Here is a 10,069-nt window from a genome sequence, read left to right as displayed (position 1 = left end):
ATAGCCAAACTGTCTTCCAGTGTGACCATACAATTTTTGCATCTCCATCAGCAAAGATTTAGAGTTGCTTTTGTTCCTCTCCTCACCAGCATTTGATGCGGTCAACATCCTGGGATTTGGCCATTCTAATGCCTGTGTAGTTGGTTTAGTTTCAGTTCCCTCATGGCATTTGACATGGAGATGTAGCAGCTTTACATATATTTATTTATATAACATCTACATTTCTTCTTCAGTTTTTGCTTATTTGTTTCTGAAGAGGGGGATCTATCTGGTTCACGCTGGCCCAATTCACAATCCTCACCCTGCAAACTCCCCAGTAGCTGAAATTACACACACAATCACACTTGGCTATATCTTTTCCATTGATTGTCTGTAGGAATTTTCAGACCCATTTTAGATCAGCTTGTTTGCGTTGTTATTTCTGAGTTATAAGAATTTGGATATTTTGGATACCAATTATTTTTTCTATTGCAAATATTCTCTTCTAGTCTGTGGTTTTTCTTCTCATTTTTTTTTTTTTTTGGTATTGTCCTTTGCAGAGGATAAATTTTTACTTTTCAAGTACAACTTATCAATCATTTCAGGGATAATGCATTTAGTATTGTATCTAAAAAGTTGTTGCCAAATTAACTGTCTTCTAGACTTTCTCATGTCTTCAAATCAGGTAGTGCCAACAAAACTTTATTCTTCTTCAACATTGTGTTGGCTATTCTGGGTCTTTTTTTTCTAATATAAAGTTTAGAACTAACTTGCTAATATCCCCAAAATAACACTTCTGGTATTTTGATTTGGATCACAATGATTTAATATATCGATTTGTGAAGAAAAGCATCTTGACAATGTTAATTTTCTTTTTCATGAACTTATCTCTTCATTACTTCAGTTCTTCTTTAAATTCTTTTATTGGTTTTGTAGATTTTCTAATATAGATCTTGTGAATATTTTGTTGGATCTAGCTTTGTAGTCTTTTAAAACATTCTTAGTTGCTTCAGGGGTATTGATACTAAATTTGAAAAGTATTTTCAAATAAGAATTATAGCAGTGAATATTAAATGTTTATTACTTCCTGAAATGAGTACTGTTGGAAAAATAACTACAAAATTTGTTTTGGAGCAGAGGCTGACCTGAAGGACTATACTTATTTGATCTGAATTTTGGCACATATATTTTCATCCTTCATGTTTAAACTGGTGTGTTATTTATTTCAATGTCTTTCCTATCTTTATTCTAGTGGAAACTCATAACTTGATATTTCAATTTGACAATCCATTCTTTAGCTATATTCTTTGTACTTCTTATGCATTATCTCATGTTCTTTTGATTATTGTAATAAGAAATATAACTACTTGCTTTATTGCTATATCTTTTTATTATGTTATGTAATATTTTCTTTGCTTATTTTAGTAGGCTTAATCTTTGGTTTAATACTTCATTTAAATATCCCTCTTCTGAAAGTTGATGTCAGGAGTCAGCGAGGGATGTGGGTGGGGGTGGGGGTCTGCATATCTTGGTAAATAAAATGCTATTGGAACAAATTCATAACCATTTATTTATTATCTATGATGGCATAAGTTCTATAAAAGCAGAGTTAAGTGGTTGTGACCATAAATCCCACAAAGTTAAAATATTACTATCTGGTCCTTGACAGGAAACATTTGTTGAGTTTCCTGTGTAATTCAATTTTTTGCTTTTCTTTTGAGGTAATTGTAATCATTTTTTCTTGGAAGTGTTGACAATCCTTCTGGGAATAAGTGTGGAAGGGTCCAAAGTCTCACCTTTGATTTTGACTGTGCATTTGCTGTGTCTTTCAGGTGACGATGTGGTGGAAAGAACCAGGCTCTTCCTGAAGTAAACTTAAAGGCCAGATGTGCACTCTGATTTTCCAAGAAGACACAACATAGAAAAAAAAAAAAAAAGGCTATTCCTATGATTGCAATCTCTAGTATCTCTATATAGATCTTTGTTATGTGGTGTGCTATGTTCCCTATGTCCATCAACTTTCAAATCACTTATATGTGGTTTCACAAATCACTAACAGATTACCACATAAGAATTATACAACTCCTTCTCTGCTCTCCTTTCTCCTAAACAGCAGCAGCAAATGATAAATCCAAATGATAAATCCAAGGATATTACTATCAGATGGAAACCCTCAGCATCCCAGTTCATGAAAACTCATTGCTAAATTCCTCCCCAGGAAATGGTCTCAGCTGAAGGGAGATGCCTTCTCTGCCCCCTTTGCCTCAACTCAAGACATCTCTGAAGATTAACCCAGTTTGAGAACTCTCTGGACATCCTCAAAGCCATGTCTCATAACTGAATTATATTTCACATTCTCCTGTACCCAAACCTGCCTTCTCCATATATTTATTGTGTTGTTTGTCTTTTGAAGCCAGTGAAAGCTGACTTTTAACATTCAAAAATCTTGTTAGCTACACCATTGGTAGGTGGCCAGATCACAGAAACCAGCAGATTCTACATATCAGTAAGAAGTTGGCTTACCAGAGTAGATTTAATAGTTTAGGGTTAAGTATCATGATGCTTTGAATTGGGGAATTACAGGTGATAGTCCCCAAAACACTCCCTAACAGGTTTTCTTCATTCACCTCTCCATTTTCGAAACCTGGAAAAAATGACCTGAGAAAGTTGATGCATGAGGCAGTTCAAGGAATAAACACCAAATGGGGTTTTGTTGCTGGATCCCTAACACTGAGATGGAAGTGAGAATATCATTGTTGATATGAGAAAGATTACCATCACCCCATTTTGAAGTAATGGGGATATTGTGCTTACTGCTAGTGGTGAACTAGAATTAAATAACAATAGAGGAAAATGTAAAATGCTCTGATGCAAAACTCAGACATACGAGGGGTTCAGGGTTGAAGTAGTTACAAGGCAATGCAATAAGATGTCTTCAACTGAGTGATATAGATGCATTTGAGGATGATAATGACAGAATGGAGATGATTAATGGCCAATTTAAGGCAGAGTCTGAACTAAAGATTTTTTCTTTGCATATGAGAAGACTCTTTTCTATTGGAACTAGAAGGCAGAAAAGGCTGAGGATCAGACCTGGAACTTAATTATAAGAAAAGCAGAGATTTAGAGAATGTTGATTCTTGATTCTGAGAGAGGACATAGTTGGGAAGGACCAATAAATACCCTTTGACATTAGTCAGGAATATCTAATTCAACATGTTCAAAAACCTTGAAACTTCAAATTCTCTAAGACTCTTTGGGCCTGAAGTAATGTCTAATCATTTCATAAGTTATAATCTGCATCCCCATCCCTTCCTATGAGGAGCCTCTGTCTTACAAAAGCCTCAGCCCCTTCAGAATCCATACATGCTTCACTTTGGCTGCCAAAACAATAATTAGAGAAAAATCCACCTTTGAGAATACAAGTTCCTAGATCATAAATTCTGATGACCTATTATTACTTATCAGCAGAAAATAGTACAGTACATATGAAAAAAAATGTAACCTGAGGGTACAGAACAAAGGGAATGATCTATGAAGTTGAAAAGGTGATAACTTATCCATGTGGATACAGAGACATCTAAAAGCAGAAAGAACACCCTAGCAAGGTCCTTATGGTACAGTGTTAACACACTGCTGAGTTGAACTTGGAAACTTAAAAAATGAAGTTGCTTACACAGATTGAATTTGAATTGTCAAAACTACCATATTAAATCATGGGAGTAAGAGACAAAAGGCTCATAAAAATGAGAAGTGAATGCTTAAGAAATCTAGTATCCCAAGGTATATAGGTAATCTACTTTTGCTAAATAGATAAAATCAAAGAAAATAGAGAACTGGTTATAAAGAACCTAGATCAGTTGAAAGTCATGATTACTTACCAATGGTGTATTGAGTCATATGTTTTTAGCCCTGGATCCCATTGGAGGAGAGCACTTTCACCTATGGACTCTTATTTACTGTATTGGACCTGCTTTAGGTGAGGAGATACTAGACTGAAAACCTGAGCATGATACACACAATGAAGCCCCCTCAGGATTATTTTAAGAAGTAAGTTAGATTAATGGAGCTTTCAAATAAGTCTTGAACTCAATTGAAAGAATGTTCCTAGTATATTCTGTTGATTTTTTTTTATATTGAAGGATAGAATTGAATGTATTTATCATGTATAACATAATATTTTGAAGTATACATCCATTGTATAATGAGTAAATCTAGCTGATTAACATGTGTGTTCCCTCACATAATTTTTAAGTACCACAATATATTGTTAAGTGTATTAGTTTTATTCTGGTTGCTTTGGCCACTGAACTTCACTACATTTTTGTATATACTTTAGGGTGAAGAATACATAAAAGCCTACTGAGATTTCAATGCAGCTGGCAATGAAATTAAAGATATATTAAGCATATTGATGCATAGATTATCAACCCAGTCTTTCCTACCACTGTGGGACCTGAGAGCATCTTTCAATGTTTCCCCTTTAAAGGACTTCTTGTTTTTATGGCATCCAGGAAGTTGATTAAATAATAATAGGAGATAGATTAGGGTATCTAACTTTTTTTCAAAACGTCTATAGTTAATCAAACAGCTAATCAAGTCCCAAATCCTTAAATCACAGTTCAACTATATTAGAGTATTGAAAAATCCTATTTCATTTTTTCCTCTATTTATTCGCAATTCACCATAGGTTAGAGTTGTTAGTGGCCTAAGGGCAGGGATCCCCAGGGGTTCCTTCTCTTGGTTCTTGGCGACCAGAGCAAAGAATCAAGTAAGACTCAAGGTGTTGATAGGCTGGGTTTAGTAAAAGTCAAAGTAGCACTCTGGGAGAGCAAAGTGGGCCAAGCTGCCGAGTAGCTCAAGGTCCTGTCTACACAGTGGAGCTTGCTTTTATTGGGTTATTCTAGTTTTTCCTCTTCTCCCCTGAGTGGATCTAAGGTTGATTGCTCCCTTGGTTGACAGCTAAATTTTACATAATTTCTTTTCTACTACCCATGCATAAGTTTCTTTTTGTTCTAGAAAATGCACAGGATGGGGAGCAGACTGCAATGCTAATGATATATTATATAAGAACAACTTAATATCAGGTTAGTCCCTTGGCTATTGGCTATGTCCAAGACTGGGGGCTTTCCCTTCATGGTCTTGAGTCCCCCTTGTGGTCATCTAGCTTCCTCACTTTACCCTCAAGATGGCCCAGTTTCCCTCTTAGGAAGGAACTTCAGGTAAAGTGTGGGCCAATCCCCTGGGTGGGGCTGAACTCCCTCAAGGTTGGTGTCTTCCCCTTGCCCTATCTCCCACCTAACACAGTTGGTGTCACAGCCCTCTGGAGGTCACCATATCTCCCTAGATCACTGCAGAGGTACAGTTCTTCTATTCCCCTGACTAGGGAGTAATCCACTTCTGGAACCCTGACTTGAGAGTCTGACTTCTTTCTTCTGTACAGTATCTCCTCTGGTGTCAGAGAAGGAGAAAGGTACCTGGCTTTAGTTAGTTATTTTGTAGCATAAACCCATAAAGCAGGATTTGAGGAAAGAGTCAAATGAGAAAAGCAGGAAGAAGGACAAATTGAAGGTTTTGAGTGGTGGTCACTGCTGAGGCAATGTTACCATCACAACTGTTTTTGTCACAATGTGTTATTATCCCCGAGGTATGCACTACTGAGCTGGAACAGAAAATTCTAACTCGTGGCTTCTGTTCCTGGATTTTGAGGGTCATTCTGCCCCAGAGTCATCTCAGAATCTGAAAGCAGCACTAACCCTGCAGACTTGAGAAGGAAGCCTTACCAGGCGGGAACATGACCCTCAACTGAAGTTGGTCACTGCCGACGGTCTGTAGCTGGTCAGCAAAGGCACAGGCTGTAGCTCATTTATTAACCTGAAGTTGTTTACCTCAGTTGTCTCACATTATCCCCTTGCCCTCTCTTTCAGAGCTCATGCTTATTTAAATTTTTTTTCTGTTATTCCTTTAATTTAACATTACTGGAAATTCTTGGGTTAGTAGAAATAAATGCTTGTTTAACTGGAGATACCAAAGAAATATACTTATTGCCTCTTTTAATAAAGTCCTCTAGGAAAAACATTCCAGTTTTCAACCATATTTCTGCACAGTTATAAAACATTATTTTCAAATGCAGGTAATTGTCAGAGAATCACATTCACAACGTGGAATCTGTTTCTGAAAAATAAACAGTTCATTCAATTTGCTCTCACACAAACTGACATATATTACCTCTCAGAATTAAAAGAAAGAAAATAATGTTGATCTTTCACTGGTGTACGTACTTCTGTATCTAGAGATATGGTTTAATTTTAATAAGGCAAACTCAAAGCTCAAATATAAATGAGAAGTTTTAAATTATCACTATAATTTTGTCTTTTTGTAAACATTTTGTAGACATTATATGAATGTGAAATTATTCAGGATAAGCAATACTGTTTTTACTATAGTTTTATTTAATATGTAGTTCTGTAAAAATAGTGTGTTTAAAGAAAGATATTTGTAACTTTATTATTTTGAAATTTATCATTAATTTGTTTATATGTATTTGATATTATATCTCCTGGGAATAAATTTCTTTCCTGTTTGTTTTTTTGGTTTTTCAGAACAGAGAAAACGCCTCTGGGGAAATGTCAAGTTTTTTCTCAACTGACAAATAATTTTATGACAACAATTATCAAATTAAAAAAAAAAAACCCTCAATATTTTATCGAACTTTACTCACTGGATTATTTCATAGGAATATTTACAGTTATTTTTGTTTCTAAAGGTCATACTACTCTAATCATATTTATTTAAAAATCATGTTGTAAACAAAACAGTGAATAATTTCATTGAACTGTCTTGTTAAATATTATGAGCTTGACATGTTGTGGATTGTGTGACAAGGTACATGGAAGGATGGTGCCTGCTCACTTGGCTGGCATACATATCATCAGGGTGATTCAAGAGTGAGAATATTAAAAATCCATGCTGAACTAATTGTTTGCACAGAGAAACATATGAAGTCACACTGTCACTCTTAGTGTATGCTAGTGAGGTTAATTAGGAAAACACGACATGCATTCATTCGAATTCTTGTGCTAAGGATTTTAATTATCTGATTAGGTCGGAAGTGAAAGTGTCTGGAACATCCACCTTTACTTACCTTCTGCTACAGATTGGCTTCTCCTGTCAGCAAACCATGAGAGGGAGAAAGAAGAATGTATAGGATTATCATCATCATCATCATCATTATCATTATTGGTACCAGGGATTGATCCCAGGGGAGGTCAACCACTGAGCCACATTCCCAGTCCTTTTTTATATTTTAGTAGGGACAGGGTCTCTCTGAGTTGGTTGTGGCCTTGCTAAATTGCTGAGGCTGGCTGTGAACTCATAATCCCATGCCTCAGCCTCCTGAGTCACTGGATTACAGGCATATGTCACCACCTCGACAGGCAGAACATAAAGGACTTGAATAGGGGATTTTCTTGGGTTAGGTTTGTGTGGGGAAAGGAAGAAAAGGGGAAGTAAGAGAATTCATCTGTGGTACAGTCCCTAGGGAGTACTAAGAGGGCTGTGGGGATGGGGATGGCCTGTGGGGATGGCCTGTTGGGAGGAGCACTGGACTGGGGAGAGGGGTAAACCAGCACCTTCCTCTAAAGTTGTTGGCTGTGGGCTGCCTCAGAAGGACCTGTCTCCTTAACAAACCCTGTTTCCTTTAGATAAGGCAAATTCAGAAGAGGGCTGATAACCCACAGCTGGTTTTTTTTTTTTTTCTTTTTTTTGGTGGGCTGGCGGGCAGTGCTCCAGGAAACTGAAGGAAATATAAGTGAATATCTTGTTCTCGAGGAAGACTCTGGGTAGAAGATCACAAAATCCATGTCTTTACTCCTCACTGAGGCTCAGTGTGTCCCCCAGTGGTTCCTGGGTTGGAAGCACGGTTCCAAGGGTAGTGTGTGGGGAGCTGGGGTGCACCCCTAAGGGCTGGGGCCTGATGGGAGGCCCTCTGATCCGCCCCACCCAGTCTTTCTGCTTCCTGTGCTGAGAGGTGGTGCCTCCCTTGGCTCTGTCATCCGCAGTGAGGCCCTTCGCAGTTGATCCCTGACGTTTGGACTCTCAGTCTCCAAAACGGTGAGGCCAACACATCCTTTTGCTTTATAAGGGTTAACTTTTCTCAGATGTTCATTTTAGTAATGCAAGAGACTGATACACCCATTTAGCTACATTGAACTATTTCTTTATATGATTGTTTTTGAGTGTGAATTCTCTGGGATTCTAGCTTATTTTCCTGAGGGAAATATAAAATAGGAAGGCTAGTGGGGCTAGTCTCATCTTCTGCTATTGCAGATAGGCTCTGGACCAGAGCTGGTTTGGATCATCTCTTCGTATCTTCCTCCCTATTCTATTCTAGATTCCTATCAAACTCAAGTAGCCACTCTGCCAGGAGCCCTGGCTAAACCCGTGGTGTGATTCAGGCTTTCACTCATCAGGGGAAGGACAGTATTTGCAGGACATCCAGCTGGTTCTTTTGGATGATTTTAGTGTAGAAGGTGGGAGAAACAACACAGCCCTGGGCAAGATCATGAGCGAATACTGAGGTCGGTTCCAGGTAAATACAAACTGTTTCAGTTTTGCTTTTCTGATAAAAATGGAAAAGAATGAATTTGCCAAATCAATGACTGCCTACTATGTACCAGAGGCCATGTTAATTTTCTCTAGCAAATATATGGCATCTGGTATAGCAGCTGCACTTGAAGGGCTATTACCTGGTTGAGATTGCAGTTGTCATTACTCGATTTCCATCTGTTTCTTTTTGTGAGAGGTGGGGGGAAGGTGGAGATACAGATGTGTAAATTAAGTGGGGATGTGATGGAACCATAGATTCTGCAAATCTTTAGAGGCTGTACTAATTTCTGCCATTTCTCCCTGGGTTTCAGTATTGTTTTAGACTTACTGAATTATCTAGAGGTTAGTACACTTTTGAAATATTTATTTATTTTTTCTGAAAGCCAATATGGAGTTTCTGAATCAGAGATTACATGTATTATTTCAGCAGCTGCAGCACAGATGCCCTGTACCCTAATCATACTGAGTGGTCCAAAGAGGACAGGTATAACCTTCACATTTGCAAGATAAGCTTCACAAAATTATGCATCTTAGATTATACAGGAACTCTTTGACAGCTTACCTGGGACTTTGCTTTTGTTTTTGAGTCAGTGAGATGAACATTATCATTTTCATGTAAAAAATCCTCTCTTGGAATGAGATGAGATAGACCCTTTACTTTTATAGCACTTCATAATATAAACAAGTGACTCAGCTTTATATTACCTTTGACATATAGGACCCTGGCTACAGATACAATACCTTGGACTTGAAGAGCAAATTTTTCTGGTAAGTATGGCATATTCTCTATCTTTATAGCTTGTCAATTTTTTCTTTTATCTGAAAGTTCTGACAATGCAGAAAAGTGAAATGATCTTTCCCCCAGAGGAAGCAGGTCCAATTTTGCTCTTAGACTTTACAATAATAATCTTACCTTACAAGATGAAGAAAGAACAGGAGATTCTTCCTATTACTGAGATTATTTAAACCAATTATAAATTTAGAGACTGGAGAGATAACTATCTGGTCAGTTTGTAGACTCAAAATGGACTCACTGTGACTCTAACCCCACCATGCATCCACATTTCCATATTCCCCTGTGTTTCCTGCAATTGGGAGCTCATCGTGATATCTGATGTGCTTCACATCACTGCCAACATGATACCCATGAATAATAATCTCTAAAAATTTATGTGTCTTTTTCATTTCAAGTATTGGCCTAAATAAATATCTGTAGGTCCTTTTGAAAAGGGACGGTGGAGTTATTTCCATGCCATGAAATCATGATGTTGAAGTGCTTGGTCCTGGAGACACAGTTTTCTTCAGGCACTGTGCTCCATTTAGGAAAAAACAGTCCAAATTTGAAAACAGCAGGAAATCATGCTATCTTATAAAGTGATGACACTGAGTCTCCAGGTTCTCTATCTTTGTTTATACAGCATGAACATTATCACTGGAGACTACCCATGATTTTCCCTTGTTTTATTAAACATTGGCAAGTGGA

The sequence above is a fragment of the Marmota marmota genome, unplaced genomic scaffold (genome assembly GCF_001458135.2).
Source record: "Marmota marmota marmota unplaced genomic scaffold, marMar, whole genome shotgun sequence".
Classification (NCBI taxonomy): Eukaryota; Metazoa; Chordata; class Mammalia; order Rodentia; family Sciuridae; genus Marmota; species Marmota marmota.
The sequence above is the reverse complement of the archived record's forward strand: the minus strand, read 5'-3'. Positions refer to the sequence as shown.